Below are 12,881 nucleotides of genomic sequence, written 5' to 3' on the forward strand. Positions count from 1 at the left end.
CTCTGACGCATAGTACTGAATGGGCAAATCTGGATGTCGGTCCCTAGCGTGGACCGCTTATCGTCCGTCGGTCCTTCTTATCTGCACGTGACCTTCCCTAGTTCTTCCGTTCCGAGGAGTCATCTGTGTGACCTTGTTTCTTGTCCATACAAATGCTGTGCCGCCCGCGCCCTGCCTGGCCTGGTGGGGCTGCGTCACCTGTAGCTTGTTGGGTCGTAACACTGAGGCCTCTGCCGTCCGATCCTAGACTAGCTCTAGTAGCCTTATTAATACTAGTGCAGGCCTCTACCTTTATTGAATAATAGGCCCCAACTTTTAAGTTCTGCAATTAATAGCTAGTATTAAATATACAACTAAAAACCTAAATACATTAAGGTTGCAGGATTCTTTCAGTCTTAGGCCCTAAAGGGTTTTAAGGCCTACCTTTACCTTATTAGCTGCTAGCTTACCTATAGGGTTAACCTTTTAGTTAAGCTAGTAGCTACTTAGCCTCTATACTCTTTTTTTTAAATCTAATAATATACCTGCCTAGTAAATAAAGGGTGTACCTTCTCTACTGCCTAGGCCTCTATTCAGTATACTTACTACTAGAAGCTTAACTATCTTAACTAGGGACCTAAAAGGGTTAATAATTTTAAGTACTACTCTAAAGCTAAAGTATATTAGTTTTAATTTACATACTCACTTGTAGTTAAGTAGAATTGCAAACTTAAGTTAATACTTCCCTATATTATTTACATTTATATAGAAATGCAAATAAAGCCCTATATTATAAATGTCTTTTTATTACTTTTATTCTAACTCTAGAAATAAATTATAACTCTAACTAAAAAATACTATATAATAGTACCTCTCTCTATACTAAACTATTCTATCCCTATACCTTTATTACAGTAACCCTTATACATCCTCACTCTCTACTCTATATACACACTGTACTAATACTGCCTATACTACTAGCGCATTCGTTGCTATATTTAACCCCCCTACTTGCTGCAATTATCCCAGCTAGTTAGTAAAGCCTACCTTATTTAATGCATTAACTTCAAACTCTTCCTGCATCTACTAACGCCCTATACTAAACTGCATTATCTACTGGATTACTAGTAGTACTGTATTTACCTACTAGCACCCGTCCGACCCCCCTACTGCCCTATCCCTCTATCCCCCTAGGTATAATGTCTACCTAAGACTGCACTACTAGTAGTATGCATATAGCTCAAATTAAATCTTAGCTCACTACCTCTAGAATCTCTCTTAGTCCAGTTGCCTACACTCTACTCCCTAGTACTTAAATACCTCAGCCTTACTAGCTAGCCTGCCCCTATTATACTAGTGCATATAGCAGACTGCACACTTGCCTTCTACTTTATTAAGCTAGCCCTATAGTGCACTTAATAGCTTCTGCATTACTATCTCCTCTTAAGCTAGCTAGTTTACCTCCCTCCTAATGTCTCCTCCTTTATCCTCCCCTACTCCTACCTCCTCCTCCTACCCTCCTACTAACTCACTATAGCCCTACTCCTTGCATTAGTTGCACACCTCCCCCCCTAACCCTATACAGTCCTACCTATACTTATCTATAAATACCCTAAGTACTACTTACTAGTACCCCTCTATTTGCAGGAACCTCTCTATCCCCTACCTATCCAACTGCCTTATATTACTTACCTACTAGTTATATAGTGTCCTACTCTCTCTATTTAGGAAGACTACTAAGTTGACTATTTCCCCCTCAGCCTAACCTCCCTACTCTATCTACTGCACGAAGTCTACAAGCCTATATAGCGCCTCCGCATAGAGAATAGCTACAATACTCTAGATGTTGACTCTAGAATTAAGCCCTATTATTACTGCTATCTACTAGCTTAGGGACTATCTACTCAACTATACTTTAAGTGCCTCCTCCTGCCTGTCTGCACTAACTAACCTATAGTAAAAGGAGCACTTAATTTCTGCTGCAAGATACTTATACTTTTATTTCAACTAGTAGTATACTATACCCTTCTGCCTCTACCCTATTACTCTCTCTATCTACTTAATCTTACTGAGTATAGCAGCCTCTATAGAGGAGAACCCCCCTAGCTCTAGCCCCTACCTACTGCAGTATATTACTTAGTACTAGATATTCAGCCTTACTGTACTGGCCCGCACAATGCTCACCTCATTTGCTACTATAAGCTGCTAGAACTATCCCTCTATTCGGACTAGCAGTATTGCTATTAATAGGATTACTAGCTAGTTATACTAGTGCAGGCTGCGCAGCTTAAGTAGCTGGGGCTAGTATACTGCATTTATAAGTACAGTATAATACTTATTAATAAAGATCTACTTTAGTAGGCCCTGCACCTGTAGGCCCTCAGCGTACAATGCAAACTTAGTATAGTTAGTGTACTTAGTACCTATGAATACTAGTAGCGCTACTTAGACCTACTCTATGCACCCTATTACTGAGGCTAGCTACTATAATAGGAAGTTAAGCCTAGCCCTGTATGCACTGCGCATAAGGCTGCTGAGGAGTACAATAAATAGTACAACTACAATACTAACCCTACTATAGACTCTAAGTACAGTTAGTAGTATAAATAATGCACTCTTGCCCGCCCCAATTAGGAGTACAACTATTAGAACCTTACCTCCCTATAGTAATATTACCTACTGGGCGCTCTTATACTGCTCTACTGTCTTCTAATGCGCACCCTTACTAAAGAGCCTATAGAGGCTAATCTTAAGCTGCTACTTAAGCTCGTCCTCATTTAGGACCCTTCTCTACTCTAGTATAGTATTATTAGTAGCCCTCCTCTTATGCCCCAACTTAGTACCCCAGCTGCTAGGTATTTTACTTATCTCTACTAGCCCTATAGTTCTGCATTTAGGGGTAGGTGTACTTAGTGCAGTTGTAGGAGTAGGCTACTAGTGCTAATATTGCTATTGCTACTACTGCTGCTGCTACTGCTACTACCCCTCTGCCTCTACTACTAGCCCCTACTAGCCCTCAGCTATTATTTCCCCTACTAGTATTAATATAGACAATATTAACTTAAGGAAGGCGTACTACAGCCAGTTAATCTCCTAGAAGTTAGCTACTATCTCTAACTGCAGCTAGTTAGGGAACTCAATATTTATAGTGTAGTACTGCCTTACTATAATACTACTGTGCATTACCTGTAGGTCCTATATAAACTCTATTTAGGGCTTCCTCTGCGCCTCGCCTGTAAGTAGGTCTATCTCTAGTGCGCCTTAGTAGGCCCCTACCCTAAGCCCAGCCCTATTGTCCTCCTCTACTATTTTAACTTCAACCTACTGCACTATAAGGCTGCAAATCTTCCTACTAAGCTCAATTACTATATAATAGTAGCTTAATACTATTAGTAATACCTCTATTATCCCTCTTATAATAGTATCTAGCTCCTTACTTAGCTCAGCTGTACTCTAGACACCCTACTGCGCGTCCTTCTACAGCTATAGGTGCAGTAACTAGGACAGCCTATAGATACTAGCCTCAGTATAAAGGAGCCTCTTAAAGGGTAATACTTACGCAATGTATACTACTATTATCTTACTAAGTTAGTTAGGAAGGAATTAGGCTACCTTGCAACTAAGGCCTTATATTGCCTAGTTCTTATTCTAGTCTGTAATAATTATTACCTACCTATTAAAGACGAAAATATTCTACACTATATTCTGCATATTGCAGTAATGCACTATTATTATCTTAGGTCTACACTTAAGCTGCCCCCTCTAAATGTACATACTAGTAAGTAGCAACTACTTAAAGGACTCTGCCTTCACTAGCTACTTAAGTACACCATCCTACTGCTACTTCTCTAGTCTTGCGTCCTAGAGAGAGCCCTAGTAAAGCTCAGCTAGCCTCTAGGGCCCTAGCTGCAGCTAGCTATTCGCCTCATTTGTAGCAAACAACTGCCTAGCGCCCTCAAAGAGTACTGTATTAACAACCCAGTTGAGCATTAGTACCTCGCGCACCTCAGCCCAACTGCCCTACATTAGCTCCTCTATTATTGCCTCCGCTATTATTAGAGTTGTCTGCACTACTTTCTAGAATACCTCAATTATTACCTACTGCCCTAAGTACTATAGTGCCCTACTACTAGCTTCCTATATTACCTACAGCCTTCTGCCCTCCCTGCACTAGTAGCCCTTACTATACACTATTATGCAGATAATAGTACTAAAGAGTGTGTGCAATCCATTAGTAAGCTAGTACCTAAACTACTCTACAAAGTCCTCAATTACTGCAATACTAATCTTATTTAGGTTGCTATTAATTAGCTCTGCCTTAAAGAAGTATTTAAGTATTAGGATCCAGCTGCCCTATATAATACTAGTAAGCTATTGTATAAACTTAAATACTAGGTACTAACTGAGGCTGCTAATACCCCTAGTAATAGCCTTTCCTAATTCTAGCTTAGTACTATTACTACTACTACTGCTACTACTACTACTGCCTCTACTAGTAGTATTGTCTAGTATACCCCTCCTCTTAGGGTCTAGAATGCCTAGTATAGTAGTAAAGTAGAGTAGTAGGTTAGCGAATATATTAACTACTACTTTCTACTTTAGGAATACAATGCAGAACCTATAGACTTAAAGGTTGAGGGCCTCACTGTACTCTAGCCTATTGCTAATTATATTTTAGAACTTAGTAGAGGAGTCTATCTTACTTAGTCTACTACTACTCTAACTAGAAGATTAGTATTATTAGTATCTAGTGTTACGACCCAACAAGTTACAGGCGACGAGAGCCCCACCCGGCCAGCAGGACGCGGGCGGCACAGCCTTTGTATGGACAAAAGACAGGGTTAAGCAGATGACTCCCCCGGAACGGAAGAACTATGGTACAGGTCACGTGGAGATAAGATTAGATTAGATCCGTACGCCAGAAATACGGAACCCGTACGCCAAGGATACGGCACCCGTATGCCAAGAGTACGGCACCCGTATGTTGAACATACGGATGCCTCTAAGACTACATGAGCGGACTTGTATATAGGATGGACTTGGACGCACTCAAGGACAGACTCCCATAGCTCTTCAGCAATCAACTTTGTGATTATCCCCTCGGATACTCTCGGCACCCTTCACTAGTGACACACATTACAAGACCTTTGTTGAGTATACGACTGATCACCGTATCCTCTGAAGACCTGATCCTTTCAGCACGACTTACAGCACTGTTCCCCAGCTTCGTTGCCTCAGCTTCTGCTAATAGACACTACCACGGAAAGCCGACCGTAACACTTTGATTGCTCCTGTTCAGTAAGTTGACCCTACGAAGCTAACGAACAGTAACGACACCATGGCCGCGCGACCCAACGCTCCTAAGACTCCCACCCCAGGATCCAGCGCCTCCTCAGGCAAGCAACCTGCTCGATCCCTGGACGAGGAAATGAAGGAAGCCGAGGATTCTGACGAAGAACTCGACTTCACCAAGAAAGTCTACGGAAACCTCCAGAAGCGCATCGAGAAGAACAACAACGACATCGCGCATATGCAGGCCATGTTCAACGACGCCGTGACGGAGCTCGAGAACAAGAACCAGCTCGCCAACAAGCTCCAACAGGAGGTTCACACCCTCCGAGCGGCCGCCAACATCATCCAAACCCCCATGGATGGACGAGAGAAACTCAAGCTCAACTCTCCCATCACTTATGACGGAACCCCAGGACTACTCAAAGGATTCCTCATCCAAGTCAAGAACTATCAGAATTTCCATCAAGGAAACTTCCGCAACGGAACTGAGAGAGTCATTCATGCCGCGACCTTCCTGCGAGGACGAGCCCTTCAATGGTTCGAGCCCTTCCTTGAAGAATATCTCAACAATGAGACCCTCGACCATTGTTCCAGCGAAGTTAGGGACATATTCGCCAATTTCCAGGGATTCGAAGACGCCCTGAAATCCCTATTTCAGGATCCCGACGGATCACGACAAGCGGAAAGAGACTTGGCCCACCTACGCCAGACTAAGTCTGCTACTGCCTACGCAGCAGAATTCAGAAGACTCTGCGCCCAGCTCAAGCTCACCGAAGACACCAAGATCTTCATGTTCTACAACAACTTGAAGGATGAAGTCAAGGACGAGATCATCAAGCTTGATCGCCCGGAAGACTTCCTTCAGTACGCCGAACTCGCTATCAAGATTGACAACCGCCTCTACGAACGACGCAAGGAGAAAGGCGAAAAGCGAGCCCCAGCCAACTCGGCCAAGAAATACCAATGGCAACCCCAACAACGATTCCAGCAGAACCACCCTCAACGCAACGGGCAAGCCGAGCGCCCTAGAGGAAACTACTGGCAGAACAACCAGAATCGCAACAGCACCGCCTATGGACACCACAGTGGCCCTATGGACCTCAGCGTGGCCCAGAAAGACAACAAAACACGAGACTTCAAGTGCTACAACTGCGACAAGCCAGGACATATGGCTAGAGAATGCCGACAACCCAAGAAACAGCGGTTCCAACCAGTACCTGAGAAAGGCCGACAAATCAACATCGCCAACAAAGACATCCCCCACGCCTCGCTCTCATGGACCGCATGCTACGACGACAACTGCCTCACTCACCAAGACGGCAAAAAACAATCGGGATGGTATCCCAAGACCCCCCGGACTCTAGCTATGACCCGGTCAGGCTATGAGAAGACAGGGATATGCAAAACCCCGAAGAACACCAACGACAGTGTGTCGACGTCCTACGACAAGCCTGCGGGATTGCTACCTACCAAAAGATCCCCGATGCAAGGAAAGGACTCAAGAAGGACGACACCCCTGAGGAAAAGGGAACCACCCAAGAACAACCAAGAACCCTCGCCATGATGCGAAGGGGCTCCAACCAGAAGCTCACACGCAAGATCAACGAACAACTCGACGAGATGCTCCAGGCAGGACAACTTGAAGAAGTCAGGAGACCTGCACTTCAAGGACTAGTATCACCAGGAGGAAAAATCGAGATAACTACACTCAACCAAGTCGCAGCAAACAACCCTCGAGACCCACGAACCTGGACCCCCCAGCAGAGAAAGGCGTACGAACACGCTGCAAGCGACCACCCGGAAGGGCCAGACGGCTTAGATTACGACTCTGAAGAAACACCCGACTACAGGATCACGCCTAGTCAGTACTACGAACCTACATCGCATCTAGCTCCGAAGAAGAGAGCCCGGAACCCCCGAAGCGACCAGAATACCAGATCATCCACCTCAAGAGTGACAACCAGTCAGTTCAGTTCCATGGGACAGCGTACAAAAAGAACCATCCACCTACGCCACTCGTACCAGGAGACCACCCGCTACTGAACCCCAGCCACGAAGACCACGAAGACCTCTTTTGGGCCGAATGCCTGGACGACAACTGCAGAAGACACAAGAAGGGCAAGAAGGAGTTCTACTTCTACCCTCGACGATACACTAAAGAACCCATTCAGGATGTCTACCTCAACAAACAACTCCCATTCTGGACAATGCGATACTACGGCGAAGGAAACATTGCCACCTTCACCCCAGACCCCGAATACCCCATGTCATGCTACAACGACGACAAGGGATGGCGAGAATGCGAACACGACGAATGCCTCATCCACTCCAAAGCCAAGGCAAAGGCCTGGCGGAAGGCACAAAAAGAAGCTCAACAGTCAAAAAACTGATGACGCCTACGACAGAAGGGCAACGTACGGCGACAACCCATAAGACCCTATGTGCAACCTACGACGCAGCACACTTCGACCTGGACATCGAGATCCAAGGACAACGGACGCGCGCGATCATCGACAGCGGCGCTCAAGGAAACTTCATCTCACCCAGACTGATGAATGAGCGACAGATACCATGGCAGAAGAAAGAACGCCCGTACGCGTTACGGACGGTCGAAGGAGAACAAGTCGAGTACGGTGGCGGACTCATTGTTTTGGAGACAGTGCACCTCCCTTTGCAAGTTCATGACCAGAAAGAAGAACTCCAATTCGACATCACAGAAATGGGAGACATCGACGTCATCCTAGGAATCACATGGTTACGAAAACACAACCCACGAATAGATTGGAGAACCGGCCAACTCCAATGGTCAGATTCAGTCACTGAGCAGCACTGCAAGAGCCAGGCCTCAAACGAATCCTCTAGAGCACCTCTTGACGACACCATACAACGAATCCGATACGTAGCCTATCTCCGGGAGATACGGCCTTCCAAGACGGTAGCCCCGGCAGTATCAGATCAGGGATCAGATCCACTCCTAGCTATTCCAGAGGAGTACCGGAAGTACGAAAAGCTGTTTGCCCCAGAGTTGGAAACAGGCTTACCAGAACATGGACCTTACGATCACGAGATCCCTCTCATCGAAGGCTCCCACCCGAAGTTCCATCCGATATATGGACTCAATGAAACAGAACGAGAGGCACTCGACAAGTACCTCGACGAGAACCTCAAGAAGGGATACATCAGACCCTCTGAGTCATCAGCAGGATACCCTATCCTGTTTGTGCCAAAGAAAAATGGCAAACTACGACTATGCGTTGACTACCGACAACTCAACAGCATTACGAAGAAGAACTGTTACCCGCTACCACTCATCTCAGAACTCCGAGATTTGCTACATGGAGCAAACTGGTTTACGGCCCTCGACCTCAAAGGAGCCTACAACTTGATCAGAATGAAGGAAGGCGAAGAATGGAAAACAGCGTTCCGAACACGTAAAGGACTCTTTCGAGTACCTCGTGATGCCTTTCGGACTCACCAACGCACCCGCCACCTTTCAGACAATGATCAACCACGTCCTCAGCGAATTTATCGACATATTCGTTGTCGTCTACCTCGACGACATCCTCATCTTCTCACCTACCCTTGAGCTACACAAGGAACACGTCCACCAAGTCCTTCAGAAGCTCCAAGAAGCCAAACTGTTGGTAGAAGCCGAAAAATGCGAATTCCACACCCAAAGAGTCGATTTCCTAGGATACACCATCACCCCAGGGCAAATCGAGATGGAAGCGAAGAAAGTACAGGCAGTCAGGGACTGGCCTACACCTCAGAACGTCAAGGACGTCCAGTCGTTCCTAGGATTCGTCAATTTCTATCGACGATTTCTCAAAAGTTACGCAGGAAGCGTGCAATGCATCCAGAACCTCACACGGAAAGACACCCCATTCGAATGGACCAAAGAACGCAATGACGCATTCGAGAAAGTCAAACAACAAGTCAGCTCAGAACCTGTCACTCGAATCCCCGACCCTAACAAACCTTTCGAAGTCGAGACCGACGCCTCAGACTTCGCTATGGGCGGACAACTTGGTCAACGCGACGAAGAAGGAAGACTACACCCTTGTGCCTTCTTCTCCAAAGCATTCCACGGACCAGAATTGAACTACCAGATCCACGACAAAGAACTCATGGCAATCATCGAAGCATTCCATGAATGGAGACCACAACTATCTGGTACGAAACACGAAGTCCTCGTATACACGGATCACAAGAACCTCGCACACTTCACAACATCCAAGAACCTGAACAAACGACAAGTCAGATGGTCAGAATTCCTTTCGGAATACAACTTCCGGATCATCTACAGAAAAGGAACCGACAACGGCAGAGCCGACGCTCTCAGCAGAAGGACGGATCACGAAGTCCCCGTTCCAGAGGAAACACAAGTTATCCTCAAGACAGACAAGAATGGAGACCTTGTTCCAGCACAGAAACTCCTCATGATCGCCAGACGAGTCATGATTGGCACGACCAACAAAATGACGCATGAGATGATCAGAGAGATTCACAGTACTCGAGCACACGGACACCAAGGAGTTACCAAGACCTGGAAACGAATTCGACAACATCACGACCAGCGAGTAACAAGACAGGACGTCGCAGACGCAATCCGGGATTGCGAACCCTGCAAGAAAAGCAAGAACAGTCCACACAAACCCTACGGACTCATTCAGCCACTGCCCAATACCACCAGCAGCATGGCACTCGATCTCTTTGGACTTTATCGTCAAACTACCAAAGTCAAGAGAACCACTGACGAAGGTCTATTACGACAGCGTTTTGGTCATTGTGGACCGACTCACCAAATACGCTTACTTCATTCCATACCTGGAAGCAAGTACAGCAGAAGACCTTGCGTACACGTTTTGAAATACATCATCAGCAACCACGGACTACCCAACGAAATTGTGTCAGACAGAGACAAGCTGTTTACTTCGAAGTTTTGGAAATCTCTGATTTCGCAACTTGGTGCAGACCACAAACTGTCTACCTCTTTCCACCCGCAGACCGATGGTCAGACCGAACGAATCAACCAGATACTCGAACAGTATCTACGATGCTATGTCAACTACGATCAAGACAACTGGGTACCACTGTTGCCTACAGCCCAGTTCGCCTACAACAGCGCAGTCGGAGAAAGCACTCTCCACTCCCCATTCTACCTGAACTACGGATTCGAACCTACCGCACATGGAGAACCACGCGAAGGACCACGGGCCCTGAAGGCCGTGGCCGGAATCAATAAGATGCGCGAAATCCAGACAAACGTCTCCCAAGATTTGGAATTCGTCAGAGAACGAATGAAGAAATACGCCAACACTTCAAGGATTGGAGGACCATCCTTAGAAGAGGGAGATAGCGCCTACCTCATACGACGAAATATCAAAACCAAGCGACCTAGCGACAAATTGGACTACAAAAAACTCGGACCTTTCGAAATCCTCAAGAAGGTCTCGCCAGTCAACTACAAGCTAAAACTACCCGATACGATGAAAGTCCACCCAGTCTTTCACATCGCACTCCTCGAACCAGCACCACGCGGATCACACACTGAAGACTGCATCATCGTTGAACCCAACGAACCAGAATACGAAGTCGAGCGAATCATCGACCACAGGAACGAAGACGGTCATGACGAATATCTCATTAAGTGGAAAGGCTACGGACACGAAGACAACTCATGGGAACCAGTCAAGAACCTCCAGCATTCCAGGAGCTTCTACGGGAGTACTCCAGCTCTCAGACCGCTCCGGAACTAAGGAACCTAAATCCGCAAACTCCTCGCCAATCCCGAAGGAAGGCCAGTCGACCTCGTTAGGAACCCCTATGGATTGAAGATCACCCACGACACCCCTGCTCGTGAGCATCCAAAGCAGAAAGCAACTCGTCATCCTCCAGCTCCTGCAGACCCCGAGAAAACGTCTCGAGATGACGCTCCTTAAACCTTCTTGCGAATAGTACGAATTCGCGCCAAACGACCCGCCGCTTCAGCCACCTCGGCCTGAACACGAGCAAGCTTCTCATGAAGCCCCAGGAGAGCATCACTCGCTTGCTCCTCCTTCTCACTCCCATTCCTGACGCTGATCACTCAGGCGTCGCACTACCTTGTCAGCACACCACCAAGAAGACACCTCACGACAAGAACGAAAAACTCACGGCTCGACGCCACCACCACGCCATCGCAAGGGCGCTTCAGGTTCTTGCAACCCTGGCAGACTTTGGAACCCTCAGCAATCCGACATGGACGCTTCGCGCGGAAGCAACGGTACAAGGCATGGTATCAGAAGAACCAAAACGATCGAAGACGTCGTCACACGCTGAACGAAGTGCTGATTTGGAGTCCCTTGACTTTTGGACGCGACCTGTCATGTTGTCAACATCATGATAAACAGGGACGCAGAATTGACGACTCCCCAACCTGGGAGACACTACCTACTTATGGGTCTTGAGGACAAGACCTTTGGAGGGGAGACCTGATGTTACGACCCAACAAGTTACAGGCGACGAGAGCCCCACCCGGCCAGCAGGACGCGGGCGGCACAGCCTTTGTATGGACAAAAGACAGGGTTAAGCAGATGACTCCCCGGAACGGAAGAACTATGGTACAGGTCACGTGGAGATAAGATTAGATTAGATCCGTACGCCAGAAATACGGAACCCGTACGCCAAGGATACGGCACCCGTATGCCAAGAGTACGGCACCCGTATGTTGAACATACGGATGCCTCTAAGACTACATGAGCGGACTTGTATATAGGATGGACTTGGACGCACTCAAGGACAGACTCCCATAGCTCTTCAGCAATCAACTTTGTGATTATCCCCTCGGATACTCTCGGCACCCTTCACTAGTGACACACATTACAAGACCTTTGTTGAGTATACGACTGATCACCGTATCCTCTGAAGACCTGATCCTTTCAGCACGACTTACAGCACTGTTCCCCAGCTTCGTTGCCTCAGCTTCTGCTAATAGACACTACCACGGAAAGCCGACCGTAACATCTAGCCCCCTCTATATTAGAATTACTACTATTACTACTTACCTTATATGCACTCTCACTTTTATACTAGTCTCCTAGGCCTCTAGCTACTAGGGCCCTCCCCCCCCTTGTAGGTAGCTACTTCTACTACTGCTGCAGCTGCCTCAGTTAAGCTGCCTATCCTCTTCCCTTATAGTATTGCCTACTGCATTAAGCAACTCTACTAGTGCATTAAGGGCAGTCTACTACTTGTCAGTAAAGTAGATACTGCACTAGTACTGTACTTTAATTCATTCTAGCTAGTGCACTCAGATGCAGTAGTATAAGTACTACTCCTAAATACCCTAGTACTTCTAGACTATATTAGCTTCTTAATTGAGCTTAAATAGCTGTCTATAAGGCTTCAATAAGTTAATACTCTTCAGCTACTACTTTATCTCTAAGGGCACTTTACCTAGCTAGAGGGAGCATCTCACTACTTTCTAGTGGAAGCTCTCTAATAAGAGGGCGAATTAGTACTACTCCTCCTTAAAGCCCTCATTCTAAGCTGCCCTACAGACAGCCTCAGATATAGGCGCCTACTTAGTAGTATATAAGTTAATTAGGTTGAGGCTAGCAAAGTATATA

This window comes from Colletotrichum higginsianum, chromosome 9, assembly GCF_001672515.1.
Source record: "Colletotrichum higginsianum IMI 349063 chromosome 9, whole genome shotgun sequence".
Classification (NCBI taxonomy): Eukaryota; Fungi; Ascomycota; class Sordariomycetes; order Glomerellales; family Glomerellaceae; genus Colletotrichum; species Colletotrichum higginsianum.